The sequence below is a fragment of the Podarcis melisellensis genome (genome assembly GCF_964234715.1).
Source record: "Podarcis melisellensis genome assembly, chromosome: 2".
Classification (NCBI taxonomy): domain Eukaryota; kingdom Metazoa; phylum Chordata; class Lepidosauria; order Squamata; family Lacertidae; genus Podarcis; species Podarcis melisellensis.
This window is the reverse complement of record NC_138529.1, coordinates 48,199,245-48,218,828: the sequence shown is the minus strand read 5'-3', so window position 1 is coordinate 48,218,828 and position 19,584 is coordinate 48,199,245. Positions and strand designations below refer to the sequence as shown.

The 19,584-nt window shown below is 40.2% G+C and overlaps 1 protein-coding gene and 1 long non-coding RNA gene across 6 annotated transcripts in view; one reads left to right on the top strand and one right to left on the bottom strand.

Annotated features, from left to right (window-relative positions):
- The window catches only part of LOC309363121 (A-type potassium channel modulatory protein KCNIP1), a 552,464-nt gene that overhangs the window by 319,071 nt on the left and 213,809 nt on the right, over positions 1-19,584 (bottom strand). The gene's annotated exons all lie outside the window — the stretch shown is intronic.
- LOC309363146 lies at positions 1,737-19,393 on the top strand. Its single transcript, XR_014165274.1, has 3 exons — positions 1,737-2,381; positions 17,814-17,929; positions 19,249-19,393. It is a non-coding gene; the product is annotated as an uncharacterized lncRNA (long non-coding RNA).

The following is a 19,584-nucleotide window of genomic DNA, read 5'->3' as shown; positions in this document are numbered from 1 at the left end:
CCCATTGTGTGTAATGCTTATTTAACTTGGCTTTAAATTATAGCAAATGCATTAAGTAGCAGTACCATACTATAAGAGAGCTGAAACTAGGAGGGGTGTGCACAGATACAGATACACACACAAACAAGAGTGACAAGGATCTGTCTCCTTTGAAAGCTCAGTCTGGTACAGAACGCACAAAGGAGAGATGGTTCAAGAGGATGCTTTCTTCAGGGCTGAATTGCAGCTTAATGTTTTGCCACTGTTACAAATCTGGCCAACATATTAGGCACTTGTGTTAGATTCTTAGATTTTAAAAAAACAAAGAAAGAAAAGCAGCACATGTTGATGGCACTACAAAAACAGCAGCTTGAAGCAAACATTCAAGATTTTGTACTACCAGCGTTCTAAACTCTGGCAGAAATCCCACACACAGGCAGGCTGCTTAAAAATCTCATAGATTTCAATACAATTTTACTCTGTGCAAGATTGCAGTCTAAATCTCTAACAAGGGCATCCACCCGAACAGCTTTAAGCTCTGATGGCAATATCGGCTCAGTATGTGTCACTGTCTATCCCTCCCCTGGGTGCAGAGTATATATTGGGGATGCACTTCACTGATTACATAAAGCAAAAGAACCAGGAAGTTTCTTCTGTCCATGCCTGTCTGTCTAGCTGAGCACGTGCCTCACACTCTGAATAGAGATGTGTCATGCTTTAATCAGGCTTCATTTCCAAAGATGTGGAAAATGCCAGTGGGTTAGAAAGGGTCATTAAGCAGCTGGGCTGGTCTGATGAGGCTGCAATCCTTCCTTTCAAGAGGATGAGTGGACTGCAAAGAAAGACAGGGTTCCTTTACCTTTCAAGAGCTGTGTGGAAGAGGGCAGTTTCAGGTGTGTTTTTCTTACCCCAACATAACAAGCCATAACTGCTTCTACATGACTATTCAAGGAACAGGAGCTTTGCCTTCATTTAAATCTTGGCATCCTACACAATGAACTCATCACGTGAATCAGTCCTCACAGGGATAGGAAATGCTCCTCTGAAGTTGTGGGCCTCTGAATACATGATTATCCACCAATTATCAAGGCTAATTGCTAGTGCATCAGCGCTGCTTGCTCTCAAGGGCACATTCCACCTGACCCTAATTGATCTTCAATTATGTTATTCAATATTATATTTTTGCACCCATTGTTTTGCTTTCTTCCCCTCCACCCGCACCCTGTCCTTGATCATCTTAAATTTGCCAAGCCTTCACTTGTAATTTGCATTTATTCTGAAGATTGCATCAAGCAAGCATGCTCTCCACCCACACTCCCCATACCCTGCTTCTGATCAGCTACTCGGATTTGTCTGCTGGCTATAGGAATTATTTTTAGCAATAATTCAAATGGATTATTTTTAATTTAATTGGAGTGAACACTGGTTTGTTTTATACTCTTAAGTAATCTTAACAGCTCTCTGAGAACAGGAAAGAGACATAGTTGCCAGCGCCAGCTGAGTAACAAAAGCAATGAGCCCAATTTGCATAAATAGATGAATCCAAATTAGAGAGATGCTGAAAGCCCTGCATTGCAGATCTCCCTTATTGGTGAAGATACACAACTGCTGGGGTACATCCCTTGCTGCCACCCATTTCCGTGGAGACCTAAGAACTCAAAAGAGAGAATAAAAGGAAAATTCTACACCATTGTTATGAGTGCTAACTGCTTATTCATATTTATGCAAACACACTGCTGCTGCTTCTCCCAGTGAGAAGGAGGAACTCTTTAATGCATCCCTCATTTCTGAGCCCTAGTACTATAAACATAACTTTCTCTATGTGGGATTCTGGTAATTCTAAGAGGTTATCCAGATGGTTTCTTTTGGACACAGAGAAAGATATAACTGAAACCATAACCCCCTTCAGGCATTTGTTCTTCATAGTCAAGAAATGCATGGAGTACAGCCGCACATGCTGATCTCACCCCCAGCATTGCTGTCAGTCCTCACTGCCTCTGCCTTCCGAACCTCTACATACTGGAGAGGAGTTCTGAAGTTCTGTGCATATTCAGCTAACAAACAAAGGCTCCTCCAAGCTCGTGTGCTCAAGGCTCCTGATCATATGGAGGAGCCTACACTGTGGAGCTGAGAGTGTCGGTTACCCATTCAGGCCTTATCTCTAATGTGCTGAGGTCAGTAGGGCAGACACAAGAGGGTCAGCAATGATGGAGGCAGAGCTGGTACATGCAGCCTTGATTCTCCTCTAAGCATTATTGGGTAGCAAATATTTCAGGGGGCTAACATTAAAACAGAAGCCAAGAGAAGCAAAAGACAAAAAGAGAAGTGTGTCATCACTTGCACCAAAAGCTAACCAAAGGACCAGAAATACTGCAATGAGACTTTGATTTTGCAGCAAGCAAGCAAGTAACAAATAAGCAAGTCAGGCCTAAATCCATGTAATGTGAGAAAGCTGTAATCAAATATTCTGATTAAAAAACAAAACCTTTAAAGCAGTGTGCACACGCACACTTCAGCCTTCAAGTGATTTGGGATCTCTGCAGGGGTGTGCAGTAATTTGCTGTTTTACAAAACCATGTGGGGTTTTTTGCCACTCTGTGAATATGGTTGTGGGGTGTGTGGGAGTAAGGTATAAGTCTGCTTCAATAAATGAAACAAACCATTTTCCTCCTTGCCTGTAGGCTGCCCTAGTATGGTGGAGTTCTCTCCATCCAGTACATTTCTGACACACCCAGTTTAATTATCATAAACTGTGGTATGCATTAGGGAAAATAAGATGAACACTGAGAGAACAAGTCAAAGGCTACACACACTGCCCCCTTAGTCATGAGGTAGTGAGGGTGGCTGCATAATACATACAGCTGAAGAAGGAAGTTGGAAAAGTGATACTCTCACTATTGATCACTTCTTTCTGCACCAGATTAAGTTTGCTTGATACGACTTTACTCAGAACCCATGTGGGCACATGCTCTCTCATTTTCCTGTCTCTCAGCAAGGGGCCAATCCAGGATTGAGCAGTGATCAGAGGGGTAGTGCCCATAGCACTTGACTAAAAATACAAATGCCCACATAGGTCTAGAAAAGGTTGACAACCCATGCATACAGACAAAGCAATACATACGGCAGCATTTTGCTGAATTAGTTATGCAGCTCTCCTAGAGCCATTTATCTGCTATCCTGCAATACCAGCCCAAATAGGAACTTCATAACTAGGATAGACTCTAGTGTGCCACATACAATTTTCAATGCAGTGTGAAGTTCTGCACAGATCAAACCAACTTCAGTCCAGCATTCTTCTTAAATTAATATTCAGCTAGGCCAGGCTATTTTAAATTGCTTTTCCTATGCTTTGGTCCTGATGATGCCCTGTTAAGTGTTTCTGATTATTCATATATTATTTTAAGAGAGTTTTTCAGTGAAATATTAATCCATAATGTATTTTGCCTGCCTTACTAGGACATCCTTTTGGGGGGTCCTATTCAGTTAGCCACAACACCCTAATACCATATCAACATACATGAGTGAGATCTCCTGCCCTTCATTCTTAAGCACACTGTACAGTACTGATATGAAACATTGGTGGTACAACTGCTTCTTTCTTTCTTTTTTAAATCTTAGTGTTGCTGTAAAACAGTGCCTTCTGTTTTGGGGGACATCAAGCAAGTACACACACACACACACACACACACATTTTTTGAAGCAAAACTCATTAATGTAAGCCGGATATGTCCTGGCTTCATTTTGTCACCATAAGGTTAAAAAAATAAATCAGCGAGTTTAAATCAGATTTGGCTGCACAGATTTAAAAAACAAATGACAAAGGAGCCAGGAATATCGGAAAGACTACAAAACGTTCTATGACATAAATTTTCATTGGGCCAAAGTCCATTTCATCAGATATCATCTCCAAGATCACAAAGAAGTAATGTCTCTGTCAGAACAGATTAACACGATTATGTTTCTGGAATTATTTTATTCAGGATACTTTTAAACAATCCTGGAATATCAAGCCATTTTAACATGAATATTGCCGGACACTGTTGCCTTCTCCCTTTGAAATGGCATATATATTGTGGCTTTGGCCTTAAAGTGATCATTTTTCACTATTCTACGGTGATTTAGCAGCATAGGTTGGGTGGAGATAGCATACTGAGCAACATTCCCAATGCTTCCTTTTTCAAAAAAATTGCTAGTAAATCTGAAAAGCCTCCCTGCTGGAAATGTGAAATACACGCTGTCTTGAGAAGTGACATATTGCAAGAGTAAAATTCAGTTAGTGCTCATGTTCTGTTTGTTATGATGCTATTCAAAAGCAATTTTTTTCCATCTTGAGCATTGATCACGAACATTTGTCAGATTCATTTCCTGGGCGGGGGGGGGGGAGAGGAAGAGGGAGGGAGGATGAGGAGCTCTCTCAATAAGCATTACAGCAATTCAAGAATCTGGCATATGATCCATGTTTACTTTCATGAGAATTAATAAGGCTTCTGTTTGCATAAGTAGTCATACATGCATAAACAGATCAGCATCATCCAACACATGCATCTGTAATCATCCTCACAGTTCAGTCTGTCCAACATAAGTGATGATGATTAGGAAATTGATTTGAGAAGCAGGAAGTGGTGAAGCCCACAAATTCAACACAGCTGACAGAAGACTGTAGCGCTGTGTGGGAAAACAACCATTTCATCTTGTTACTAGATGTTTATGCAATAATTCATATTGCATCTTAAATGTGTGGCAAGAAGATACAGATTCCTTTAGCAACAACAAAGCTGGCATACAAAGATAAATGTGAATAGCTTCTTTTCACTCTTGGAAGCATCTCTGGCATTACACAATAATAAACACATTTGTAGATCCACTTTATAGAGAGAGCTTTGTTAGATTATTGGAGAGCTAGAAATAGTTTTAAACTGCGCAGCTTGTATAACATTAGCTCCATATTTAACTACTCCCATATTTCCAAATTTGCTTTCCTATGGTGGCAAAGAAGAAGTCCACAGAAGCCACGATGTGTTTCAAACAAACTTCTTCCACAAGTTTAGCCAAATATGGTGCAGCCCCAACCAAGAGTAACTGGGCATTTAGTGTGGTATCCAAATAGGGGCACCTGCACAGATACAGATACATGTGCACAGACTCTCCATGCAGGACATCAATTGGGTAGCATGAAGCTGGATGTACAGTTGCACACACAATAGTCTACCCATTCAGATGTCACTGAACATGCAGATGTCATAGGAGGGGTCTAGGAGCTGCACGGGCAGTGAGGGCAGCTAAGCCTGGGGTTGCTGCTCCCTCTAAGCAATTAATGTTAGAAATCTGTGACAAGAAGGTTTATTTGAACACTCCTACTGCTATGCAAGACAGGATGAATTACAGGGTTTTTCGGGTGACTGGGAATTCTGCTTTTTCAGATAAACATCCCTTGAAACGATTAATAAGAATCAGTGTGACACAAATCACTGAGTCATGCTTTATATGCAGACCTTGGCTGCAGCGACAGCAACATGCAGCATATGTTTGGGATTATCCAAGTTTCTGACTAAAGCATTATTCATGAATATAGCTTGGTTAGAATAAGAAGGCTGTTCTGTGTTATTGAATCATAACATTGTAGAATTGGAAGAAGCCCTGTGGATCATCTAGTCCAAACCCTTGCAATGCAGGAATATCAACTAGACCATACATGACAGAAGGCCATCTAAGCACTGCTTAAAAACTTCCATATTATGTTAGCACTAGACAATAAAATGTGAAATATATGATGAGGAATGAGTACAGACGGTTAAGGCGTGCGAAATCCATGTACTTTCTTTTTTAAAAAACTTCAAAAATTCAAAATTAAAACCAAACATATTATCCAGAAACATTTCATCCTTATTTTTTCCCCCATTTTTGGAAAAAGTATGGAAGAAACGTAAATGGAAATGATAATTTTTAAAAATCACAATGGAAAACTATGGCAAATACAACAGGAAATGGGAATGGAAGATAAGATTAACAGGCACACTGTAGGCATGGGGCTAAATTTGCACCTGTTTTAGTGACTGAATTTTTGCAAAGGGGGGTTAGTGTTTGCAAGCTTGCAAAATAACTGAATGGAAACCATTGAAAAGTGAACTGGTCATATGTGCCTGGCTTCATCCCATCGTTTGCAGATCTGTGGTTCCTTATTGAGGTATGATATAAAAGAACACTATGGATCTCTGGGAAGTAGTTATTATTTTGACTGCACAGCAGGTGGTATATTGATAGGTACTATAATACCCTCCAACACCCTGTCCTATCCAAATTAAGCCTTTCTTAAGAATAATTAACTTTAGTTAATTCCCCAAAGTCTCCAAGAGTCAATGCATGCAGTAACCAAATTCAACTGTACGCCAAATGGTGATAATCCAAAGTCTCTCCTAATGAAAAACTGAAAACAAACTCATAATGGCCAATTAGCATGGCTAAATGCTACCACCAACATGCCTCTGAATACCAGTAACTGTGAAACAACAGTAGAAGACTATTGCCCTCATCATTTCCTGATTGTTGGCTTCCCATGAATCTGTGATGATGAAAACAGACTTCTGGTCTGGATAGGCCTTTGCTCTGATCTAGGATGGCTGTTATGATCTTGCTCTTGTGGAGCAACACTTTGCTTAGGGAATTGCAATGGTAAAGAATTTTTGTGTTCTCACAACACTCTTCATCTGTTTGGAGGTAACAAATTCTTACTACAGACGGCATATGTGGAATTCCTACAAAACAAAAACAGGGCAGGTACTGGAAGAGACAATGTACTGTTGTTGTTGTTGCTGCTGCTGCTGCTGCTGCTGCTGTTGTTTAGTCGTTTAGTCGTGTTCGACTCTTCGTGACTCCATGGACCAGAGCACCCCAGGCACTCCTGTCTTCCACAGCCTCCCACAGTTTGGTCAAAGTCATGCTGGTAGCTTCGAGAACACTGTCCAACCATCTCGTCCTCTGTCGTCCCCTTCTCCTTGTGCCCTCCATCTTTCCCAACATCAGGGTTTTTTCCGGGGAGTCTTCTCTTCTCATGAGGTGGCCAAAGTATTGGAGCCTCAGCTTTAGGATCTGTCCTTCCAGTGAGCACTCAGGGCTGATTTCCTTAAGAATAGATAGGTTTGGTCTTCTTGCAGTCCATGGTACTCTCAAGAGTCTCCTCCAGCACCATAATTCAAAAGCATCCCTTCTTCGGCGATCAGCCTTCTTTATGGTCCAGCTCTCACTTCCACACATCACTACTGGGGGAAAACCATAGCTTTAACTATACGGACCTTTGTTGGCAAGGTGATGTCTCTGCTTTTTAAGATGCTGTCTAGGTTTGTCATTGGACAATGTACTAGTGATAGGTTAATTGCCACCCCTCTTCTCATTGAGAATGCAATGAGGTTTGTTGGTGTTATCATATTCCTGAGCTAAAGCAGCTGTCAAAGCAACAAGACATGAGATGCATGTTAGCAAGTAGATGTCAGACATTTCCTGATTAAGGCAACAGAAGAAGAGAAGGCAAATAGCAATGTGTAAATGAAACTGCTTAAAACTTGTGGACAAAATGCTGAGAGTCAGGGAGAAGGATGACAAGAGTAGGTATGCGAAGATGCAGTGGGAACAGGAAGGGAAAATCTAACTGAAATTACATCAAGAAAGTAAAGGAAGCTCAAGCATAACAGTACTACAGAGGACAAGGTGTTGAACAAGGAGTGAACAAATGCATGTTTGCTGGAGGAATTAGAAATAAATTCAAATAATGAAATTAATTCAGCATAAAATCCTTGGCTATCAAGGGTTGGGGGAAAGATCCATAAAAATCCATGGTTTAGAATGGTGAAGAAAACTTACTGTTAATAGAGAAGAAACAATGAAATATCTAGTGGTAATGGACTAAAATTTGCAAGGACCTGGGTTCATGAAGGATACAAGAAGATGCTATTAAATATCTAGAAACACTGATAAATATCCTTCTGAAGACTGGGCCAAAAACAAAGAACTGAAAACTGGCAGGGTTCCATGGGCAAAATTTCGCTGATGGATGTTTACCAAGCCTCATTTGAAAATGTTCCAGACAAAGGGATGTCAAATTTCTCTCAGCAGCTTGCCCAGATTTTAAGTAAGGTCTCAAATTGATTTGGCCATTACATTCACACCAATAAGAAAGACTTTTTTTGAAATAGCTCATCAGATACAATTACTTCTCACTATAAACTGTCTTACATTTAATATGTAGCCTGCTGCATTAGGCCCTGATCCAGACTACAGCCCATAGAGGGGTGCAATTAAATACTTCCCATCCCAGTGTCGCCTCCTCCCACCTGCTATGGCATGCAACAACCAGGACCAACTAAATTCCTTCCAATAGGATTCAGTCCAGGAGAGTAGAAGAAGCAGTAATTGATGTCATCCTGTGGGTCAAGCATTGATTCCCTATTTCCTATGCCACTGGGATTTCTGACGTAAGGACAGAAAAAGTTGGGAGTCCAACACCACAAACCAGAATCCCCCTGGTGTCAGGAATCGGGGGTGGGGGTCACTGGTACCTAATACTGTGCCAGTGCTAGCAATAAAGTTGTACTGCACTACCTGAGTCTGGGCACTTTGTCACTGAGAGAGGACACTCGACTACAGTATTTTTAGGCTATTGTCTACATTGGGCTGCTTGCTCTGTTCCAGCTTTTTGACAGTTATCCGGTGATGATAACTCACTTATCGGTTATTCAAGTTCCTGGTGGGAGAATTTAACTTTACTCTCACTCACTGGGTACCTTACAAGGAGGAACAACACAGATCCCCATAAGCACTATTACATTACACACTAAAAACATTTCATCCTGCCAGCCTTTCTGTTGTGCACACCACTTGTATCCATCATCATTCATTATAGTTTGCCCCATTAAGTGGAAGAATTAGGCTGCGACCATGAGCATGTGGTTTATCATGATGCCCTGCTGCAGCAACTGCTGACACATATGCAGAATGCAACTGCTGTGAGGAGGTATTAGGTACCTTGTTAAGGAGCCATCCTTGACTTTAAACTCTATATTTATTCCTAGAGGACTTATTAGAAAATCAAAGAACCTGAAAACAAAAATACACAATTTAATTAAGGCACCAATGAAAAATGGCCACCCAACTTGCAATAAATCACCCAAATATCAGAACAGAAATCACACTATGCATTGTAATTAGGACCCTCATAATCAAAGCAAATGTTCATCACATACATTAGCAAAACAAAATGACACAACTCAATTTACATTTATATGTGGGGTAATGATTTCATACTTCAAAATACAAAAAAGAGAGTCCATAATAGATGAGTTCATATATGAAGCAAAGAATAAATACGATGATAAGATGGATGCTATCCACTTCCCAGCATGACATCACACAATACACCCATATCCCTACATTGCTGGGATGAGTGTGGTAGAATGAAGCTGCTTGCAATATGATTGCTGTCCTTCATGAGGCAAGAGCTACTAGATATTACAGTGGGATAGGAGAGGGATGTAAAGGACTCTCTACAGAGAAGTTTTGGGTTAAAATATTTTAAAATGAGGTATTTTAATGCAGTTTATTACAATTTTGAGGCAAGAAGTGTACAATAAAATTCAGAGAAGTGTGAAATGAGAAGGGTCATTTTGTTCTGATACAGGCTAGGGGTCTAAATTAGACCAGTTCACTTTAAAATTTGGACTGAACAAAATTCTCATTTCTGTCTGAGAAAAGTCTAATAGGACAAACTTCATAGCTCAGAGCGAGACTCGTAATCTCAGGGTTGTGGGTTTGTGCCCCACGTTGGGAGAAAGATTCTTCCATTGCAGGAGGTTGGACCAGATGATCCTCATGGTCCCTCTATGATCCTATGACTTCTGAATAGACATAGATAAACATTTGAAAAGGCCTGCTGGAACAGGCCAAAAGACCATCTAGTTCAGCATCCTGTTCTCACAGTGGCCAACCAGATACCTTCAGGATGCTTCACGCAGGCCTGAGAGCAACAACCCTCACTCCATTTGTGATTCACAGTAATGGGCATTCTGGCATTCTGGAAGGTATTACATAGCCATCATGGCATAAAAAGCTTATGCTGCAAAATGTAACATGCCTGGAGGAATGGAGGTATGGAGAAAGCATACCTTACAGGGACTCTTTATATTATAATATATTAGAAATAACCATTAAAGCAAATGTTCACCAGCTTGGAAAGTAGAGCTACATAAATACAAATAAATACAGTTCATTTTATAGGCTATCTGCAGCTGTAGTGCCAAAATATATCATTTCTATTGCAACCACAGGAAATCAATGAAGGAGAAAGGCTTATGAAATGTCATATTTGTGCACATCCCAGACCTAACACCTGTCAAGGCCAAGACATATTGAAGCTTCTTATATAATTGCAGACCTCTTAAAATATGTATTCTGTCTTAAGTAATGCTTGCAGATTGAAATATTTTTGAAACCCAATTAATATATTTTATTGGAGAGCTCTTGTCTACAAAAAAAGAAAAAAGAAAAAAGAAATGAGGCAGTATCTCACATTTCTGAAGAATTTCATTGGTGTTCTCCAAGATGCATTAGACAAACCTGTATGCTTTATAGGCATACAGTATGTCTTCCTTTCAGCACTTACGACAGCTTTCCTAACAATTCAACAAGGATTAATATTTCAGCTAAAATAGAGGTGGATCTGGTTTCAGAGACACTACTAACTACACATTAACATTTAATGCATTTTACATTGTTTGATAAAAAATGGAAGCAAAGGAAACAAACAAAAATTACACACTGGCCAAATCAGTTTCACAAACAAAATCTGGAACTGGAAGACTAGGGAGCCATTAAGCATTTTCCCCTTCATCAACCACTTTATATATTTAGAGAAACAATCTAATACCCATCATAGCTTTTCATCCATAACACAGTTAATTACAGCCCCAGCATTCTGTCCATTCCAGTGATTGAAGAAATGCTACCACTTATCACATGTGATAGTTGAACAGGAATGCACTCAGTCAAGCTAAGGAAAAGCAAGCTAGCAGTTTAGTCTATACATATTTCCACAGCGGGGGGGGGGGGGGGACGACAGCTATACTATAAAAAGAGTTGTTTTTATAGCGACTTCTGCATCTGATCTCACGCTTCCAACACCATTAAGCAGACTAAGGACTTTTAACCTAGTCCCTCATGGACGTATCTCTTTTCTCACCATTCACTTAGCAGACATGATTAATGCAGTATCCTCATTCCATGAGCATAAGGATTTATGTTTATATAGCATAACTTTTTATCATATCCTTCCCTCACTCATGCTCCATGCCCTCCCCAGATCTGCTCTTGAGGGTTGGGGAAAACCCCAGAACAGATTTAGGTAGTGTTGCCATATATTGAAGAGCAAATAAGAGGTCAGCCTGAGCCACTGCCAGCCTGAGCTGGGGAAATAGGTGAGCGGGCACGCCAAAAAGCGTGTGTACGTAAGTAAGTAAGTAAGTAAGTAAGTAAGTAAGTAAGTACCTCCCAAACCCCAACATTTCCTTTAAAATGTAAAAATCTCCCCTGGATGCGCATGTTGAGCCCCCAAAAGAGGACATGTCTGGGATTTGCCAAATGTATAGCTGTCTAATTTAGGGGGTATTCAGAGAAAGGATAGGGGGAAGTTCCATTGCCAAAATGCAAATCCTTTTGTTAATTGAATGAGTTTCCTGGGTACAACTCTTCCAGTACAACTGAAACCATGTCTACTCAGAAGCAAGTTTCTTTGAATTCAATGGGGCTTAAGGTAAAGGGACCCCTGACCATTAGGTCCAGTCACGGACAACTCTGGGGTTGTGGCGCTCATCTCACTTTACTGGCTGAGGGAGCCGGCATACAGTCTCCAGGTCAGGTGGCCAGCATTACTAAGCCGCTTCTGGGAAACCAGAGCCGTACACTGAAACGCCATTTACTCTCCCGCTGGAGTGGTACCTATTTATCTACTTGCACTTTGATGTGCTTTCGAATTGCTAGGTTGGCAGGAGCAGGGACTGAGCAATGTGAGCTCACCCCATCACTGGGATTCGAACTGCCGACCTTCTGATCGGCAAGCCCTAGCCTCTAGATTGCAGCATGAATCTTTCTGGGCCCAAGGTAGAAAGGGAGCTTGTTAATTCCCAGTATTATTAGCAACATACACTCCCCTCTCTCTTAACTCTCTCACAAAGATTAAATATGTTAATATAACTGAACTGTACAATCATAAACACATTAGTGTTAACCTGTGGCTCAACACCTGTTATTCTACATGCTGCTTAGAACAAATCTTTCACATAATGGGAAAACTGACGTAACTCTCATTGCATGCAGGTGTAGAAAAGCAGCCTCTGTGAATTACAAAGCTCCAGGAATCACAATGTTACACCTACCTATTATGTCTAGGTCAACCTTTTCATTTTTAAAAATATTGTTACTTTTAAGTGCTGATTTGGATTTTTGCAAATGCATTTATTTCATTGGAGAGCAATATCTGTGGATGAAAGATAAAGCTATCATCAAAGAAAGATTTGCACATTCCTTCTTGCACCAGACAATTTAAGATGTGAACTGTCAAGCAGTGTAGCCTACTTTTTAATATATTACTGCCATATGTTTACTTAACATCTGACTAATGCTTTCTCGTGGCTCAAGAAAACAAGACTATTTAAAATGAAATATTAAATCACTTTTGACTGGACCAAGCTGACCTAATAATTACAAACTCCATTTCAATTAACACTCGGAAGTTTCCCTGACACATCCTGCCTTGGGGTTCTTAATAGAAAATGGAAAATTAGTATGTAAAAAGAAATCTTGGCTTTAAAGTGTTGCTGCTCTGGTGTAAAAATGATGCTATTAGCTGAGTTGTCATGCTGTGTAAGTCAGATGAATGTCAACCATCAGCTTGGGCTATGAAAGTTCAAAGGTTCACTAGAATGACCAATGAAGGTGACTACAGAAGTGTATCTTGGCACAATTAGCAGTCCACCATTGCATGCACTCCTAACAGTCTCCATGTAGTGCATCATGTTTGTAGAAATCACTACTAGGAAGATGCAGGAGTGTCCAAAATTGCAGGAAATGAACTGGTCAGGAGAGAAAGTTGCTTGAAGGAATGGGAGAAGGAGCTCTCTGCCAAACACTTCTTCCATTTTATTTAAATATTAGGTACACTCCACTCATCCCAGCTTTTATGTGAATGGGACAGGTGTGAATAGGGATTAGGGAGACATTTGATTCTGCCCTATCTAATTCACACTTTCTGGAACAATGTGTGAACCAAAATGCCTCTATACTTCAAAACTTGCACCTCTCCAAATTTTGTAGCACAGTTCTCCAGCTAAATAACATATTAAAAATACATATATTAGGGGAAAGTGCCAAAATACACGTTAATAAAAATAACATACAAAAATACATTATATTATGAAAAATGGCTTACAAAAATGATTATATGTGGTAAAATGTGTATATTAGGCAAAATGGTGTTCACAAAAATATATATTATGAAAACTGCACTAAAATGCTGATGAATATGATGACTTTAAAAAAAATAAAATCACAGAAAGATGGAGGACTGAACTTATAATTGGGAGGGGAATAAGAAAGGGGGGAAATGATAAGTAGAGAAACCAAAATTGTTTCATTCACCTCTGGTTATGAATAAGATACATGCCACTACTCTGTCACATCTAGTTTGGACCCAAAACTATTTCAACTGCTAATAAGCAAAACAGTGATACTACGGTATGGTGTCCCCAACATGCTGGAGCAGTCTGTGGTTGCTACAGCCATTCTATTAATGCATGCAAGTAAATCCTTAAGGCGGAAACAAGCAATAAAAATTGTACTCAGCTTTAGGAAAAATATTATTGTTGGCATCAAGTTGTGTATGTAGGTGGGGTAAATAGAGAAAGTAAGAACTGCAGGAGTTCCAGAAAGACATCTACTTCTGCTTCATTGACTATGCAAAAGCCTTTGACTGTGTCGACCACAGCAAACTATGGCAAGTTCCTGATCACCTCATCTGTCTCCTGAGAAATCTCTATGTGGGACAAGAAGCTACAATTAGAACTGGATATGGAACAACTGATTGGTTCAAAACTGGGAAAGGAGTATGACAATGCTGTATATTGTCTCCCTGCTTATTTAACTTATATGCAGAATTCATCATGCGAAAGGCTGGGCTTAATTCCAAGCTGGAATTACGATCGCCGGAAGAAATATCAGATATGCAGATGACACAACCTTGATGGCAGAAAGTGATGAGGAATTAAAGAACCTTTTAATGAGGGTGAAAGAGGAGAGCGCAAAATATGGTCTGAAGCTCAGCATAAAAAAAACGAAGCTCATGGCCACTGGTCCCATCACCTCCTGGCAAATAGAAGGGGAAGAAATTGAGGTAGTGAGAGATTTTACTTTCTTGGGCTCCATGATTACTGCAGATGGTGACAGCAGTCATGAAATTAAAAGACGCCTACTCCTTGGGAGAAAGGCGATGGCAAACTTAGACAGTATCTTAAAAAGCAGAGACATCACCTTGCCAACAAAGGTCCATATAGTTAAAGCCATGGTTTTCCCAGTAGTGATGTATGGAAGTGAGAGCTGGACCATAAAGAAGGCTGATCACCAAAGAATTGATGCTTTTGAATTATGGTGCTGGAGGAGACTCTTGAGAGTCCCATGGACTGCAAGAAGATCAAACGTATCCATTCTTCAGGAAATCAGCCCTGAGTGCTCACTGGAAGGACAGATCGTGAAGCTGAGGCTCCAATACTTTGGCCACCTCATGAGAAGACAAGTCTCCCTGGAAAAGACCCTGATGTTGGGAAAGATTGAGGGCACAAGGTGAAGGGGACGATAGAGGACGAGATGGTTGGACAGTGTTCTCGAAGCTACAAACATGAGTCTGACCAAACTGCGGGAGGCAGTGGAAGACAGGAGTGCCATGGGGTCACAAAGAGTCAAACACGACTAAATGACTAAACAACAACAAGAAGAACTGCAGATTATTTCTACCCAACCAGTAAGTGCTAATATAGATTCATCACCAATCTTTCAAATCTCTCACAAAGCTCATACACTCTTAGGGATTAGGTAAAGAACCCTGTTTGCAGAAGACATATGCAACAGCTTCTGCTTGTGCAACTGGGCTATCCCACTCTCCTCCCACATGTGCCCCCCAAAATTGGCTCAGGTGGGGTGGGAGAGTCTGCAGAACAGTGGAGAGTGGTGTGGAAGATAATATGCTTATGCAGACAGAGTATTCAACATAATGTGATGCTGAAGTTCACCTTTAGTCATTTCTAACTTTACGTAGAATTCTACCTCCCCCCTTCCCGTTCTTGGTTCTTGCTTCTATCTACCTTAGCTAAACAATGCTAATCTGTTGGTGAAGCTCCTATCAACTTGTTGTCTTTATTCTTGGCTTTCATTTTTTTTTTACATCAACAGAAGAGGAACTAACTGATGATTTTTAAAAGCTCTCCTTGTGAACAACTCAACAGGTGGTCAAGAATGGAAGTTGGGATCCTGCTGTACTCTGTTTAGATTGGTCAATTCTCTGTGTATCCTGTTTACAGGAGCAACAAAGACTTTCAAAAGAAACTACAACTTCTGAACAGACACAATTCTTATTCTGCATTGCAGCACAGCACATGTTCTGAAGGCTTGTTCCTCTTTAACATCATGCCTGTATTTGTTAGTGATGCACTGGCATTTTATATTCTGTTGTAGAAGCTTTATTACAGAATAAGATGACTTTTGAATTTGTCAAAATCTACTGAAAAATATGTGATGACTTCCTGTCTGGGGGGTATCAAAGAAGCAACATTCCAGTATTTTCTAACAGCTGACCCACCAAGAGATACAGAAAAGGACTTCTGGTTGTCCACACTTCTCATGCTTGATACCTGAAAGACTAACCACCAATAGCTCAATTGTATTGTTGACCACAAAGCTAAGAACCTAATGCTTCTGCTCTATTACACCCACTAGGAATTCTGCTGCTTGTTTTATTAGGAGTACTATCAGCCTCTAAGTGAAGAGTTTGATGCATTGTCATTACAAGCTCTCTTGGAGCACAGTCAAATAAGAGATTGAAAGTTGTCTTGATAAGTAAATGCTTTTGAGCTAGCAACTATGTGGTCTAGTGCTTACAGGTATAGATCAGGAATTACATATTGTTGGCTCACATTCATTCTTGTCACTGAGTTAGCCCTTATGGACTTTACACAGAGAGATTGTATTTAACTTAAAAGACAGTTGGGAGAACAAGCCTCCAAAATCTTTTCCAGAACCATGAGATGTCTCAAATGAGTAATGTTTTTTATTTTGTGGGTAGCATTCCCAAGTATCTAAGGAGGGCAACTGCCTGTCAGTAAACACAGCAGTCATTCTAATAATAATTGCTTCTATCTATTCTAGACAGTGAAACAGAAAATTGAAGCATAGGCTTCTGACATATTCAACTTTTCTTCTCCAATTACCGATGAAGAAAAATGAGAAAGAAGAAATGTAGTTTATTGGAAAAGTGGAGGTAAAAAGAAAAGGCAAAATAGATTTTTCTCTAAGGGTAACAAAATTTCAATTAGTGGACATGAATACTAAAAAGCATAGTGGCCAGAAAGTCTTCCTAGAGTTCAGGATGGATACACTAATTGTTTGTAATTTCTATTATCTTAAGTTTGCTGCTGACATTACCTAGTGTATGAAATACAGAAGCATATAAGCATGAAAAGAAAAGCTCAGGGATATGACCATTCCACTGCAAAAGGGCATGCAACAATTCAGGCCAGGGGCAAAGATCTGCCTGAAAATATGTAAGATTTTCCCCCACTTCCCATTTCTATCACTGCTGCCATAGACAAGGGGCATACTGGGGAGAATAATCTAAGAAAATACTGTTGGATTTCAATCATCTGACCAAGCTACCAAGTGTTTCTTAGCCCTAGAACATAAACCAGACTGGATAGGGTCAAAAAAGTATCACCCAGGAACGTCTAATATTGGGATGTGTCACCTTCTCTTTCATCTTGCCCAGAATGGCAGATGGAATGCTGACCTGCATGAATGGAAGGATCATGTTCTCTAAATAAGTAACAGAGAGGGAAAGAGAGAGAGAGGAAATAGAAATACACAGAGAGAGGGGGAGAGAGAGAGCTGGATAGGCTCCACTTATTGTTAAGAGAACACATCACCTTCCTAGAATGATGCATTATAATTTCAATTAGTCGTGACCTCAGTTACTCTTTGCTAGCTTTCATCAGTGAGTTAAGACAGGGAATGAAAGTGCACACACCACTCTGTAAGCAACAATATCTTGATTCATTGCAGGGTTTTTTAAATATTTATGCAAAACTTATTGTTTTAATAATAATTTCAAAAATTTGATAGATTGAAACAGGTAAGTTGTTACTTTCTAAAGCTTCGAAATGAAATTACATTTCAGTTACATATAACAAATATTTTTAAAAGCATTTAGAAAGTCTCTTGCAGGTTTGCATTAGCTGAAGAAATTGTTGGATATACTAACCTAGAAATAGAGTTAGCACTTGAGGGAATCCGAAAATCATTGATGAACTAATGATTCATTATAATTCAAACTGACAGAGTTTTGTGCAGCCTTAGGTGGAATTTAAAGTTAACCTCGGGTAGTATCCACTGTGAAGGGCAAGCAATGGTATCGCTTGAAAGCGTCTCCCTTTGGGGATTAAGTGCTCAAACTGCTGCAAAGGTGAGCAATTTTTATCTCTCTGTCAGAGTGTCTAAGGACTGACCTAGTGACCTTTTTATTCCTTGGTTTGCAGCTTTGCTGACTAATTTGACACAGATGGTGATATGCTGCAGCAACCACCTCCCAGGATAACTGGGCCACTTAAGGCTTAAGCAAAGAGAGAGTACAGCACCTGTAGAAGGCAAGAAGGTATTTATCAACGCTATTGCACTCTGGTCCCCTCTGAAAGCATCTACTGTTGCCTGAACTGAGGCCTCCATTTCTCCCCCTGTCCAATGTAAGAGTTAATTGGATAGCAAATTGGTAAATTGGGATGTAGAGCATGGGGAGAGTCCTGTTCAACTCATCTAGCCAACTAGTACTATTGTTCCCGTGACAATTTTGTATCAAGAGCCACAAGTCAATCTGAGCAGTGTATTATTAACTGACAGGCTGTCCTCATTACTGCAGATAAATCTGAGAGCAGAGCAACAGAAATGAAAAACTTAAAGGTCATTCCATGTTCAGGGAACATACAGTTCAGTCTTCAAACATTTAAAAGAAATCCTTGACTACTACTCCCTCATAGTGGTTAAGTGAGAGATCATTGGAGAAGGAAAAACAAGAATGATTGAGGATAATTATTCTTACAAGTTCACTTGCAGTTCATCCCAGTACCTGGCTCTCGCTCCAGCATAAAATGTGAGGGGGAAGGAGAGGAGGCACTGAGCTGAAAACCTTCCTACACCATTAGGAAGAAGAGGTTCTCCTGTTAATTAGAGCTTAATTGGACTAAAGTACAGGCATGGGATAGGGACATGGGTGGCACTGTGGGTTAAACCACAGAGCCTAGGACTTGCTGATCAGAAGGTCGGCGGTTCGAATCCCTGCGACAGGGTGAGCTCCCATTGCTAGGTCCCTGCTCCTGCCAACCTAGCAGTTTGAAAGCACAGCAAAGTGCAAGTAGATAAATAGATACAGCTCCGGCGGGAAGGTAAATGGCGTTTCCATGTGCTGCTCTGGTTCACCAGAAGCGGCTTAGTCATGCTGACCACATGACCCGGAAGCTGTACGCTGGCTCCCTCAGCCAATAAAGCGAGATGAGTGCCACAACCCCAGAGTCAGTCACGACTGGACCTAATGGTCAGGGGAAGAGAAGAATTAGACTTGTTAATAGTAGAAGTCCCCATGTTCATTTTCATTTCTTGAAAGCTTGAACCAGGCACTTTCTCTATTTTTTTCCAGGAGCCAGAACAATATCAGGCAGAATCAATCCCCACCGCAAGTCTTTAGGAAACCATTTGGAGATGGATCATCTTAATAGATCCCCCATTCTTACAAGGAGTGTAGCTAGACTTTGAAATAATAGTTGGCAGGTCTCCAAAAATATCAGTGCACAGTATATAAGTGAGATCGAAAAGAAAGGAAAGGAAAAACAAAACTTGTTAAGTCTGAGAGTACTGAAAACATTAAATACGGTTACATCAAGTACAGTAGACAATTTCTTCTTTTTGTTATTTCTTTTAAAGAAGAGCCTATTCCAACCATGCTGAAGGCAGGTCTAGACATGAAAAGCAGAGTGGTAGAGGAAAGTTGTCTATTTGAAAGTAAGCTTCACCCTGAATTCAAGGAAATGTTACATCCAATAAGAATCAAACCTTGGTATGTTTGTTCCTTATGTTTTCCAACTCTCTTCATTTTTTTCCTTTTGCCTATTTCATAATCGCCACCACCCACCCCTACATGTAACTTCAAACCAATCCTGAAATCTCTTTTTCCTGTTGCAGTCATGCCATCTTAAACCCTGTAGCTAAAAAAAGTTTCAAATTTCTTCAAATGTTTACTAACATACATTTAGATACTGG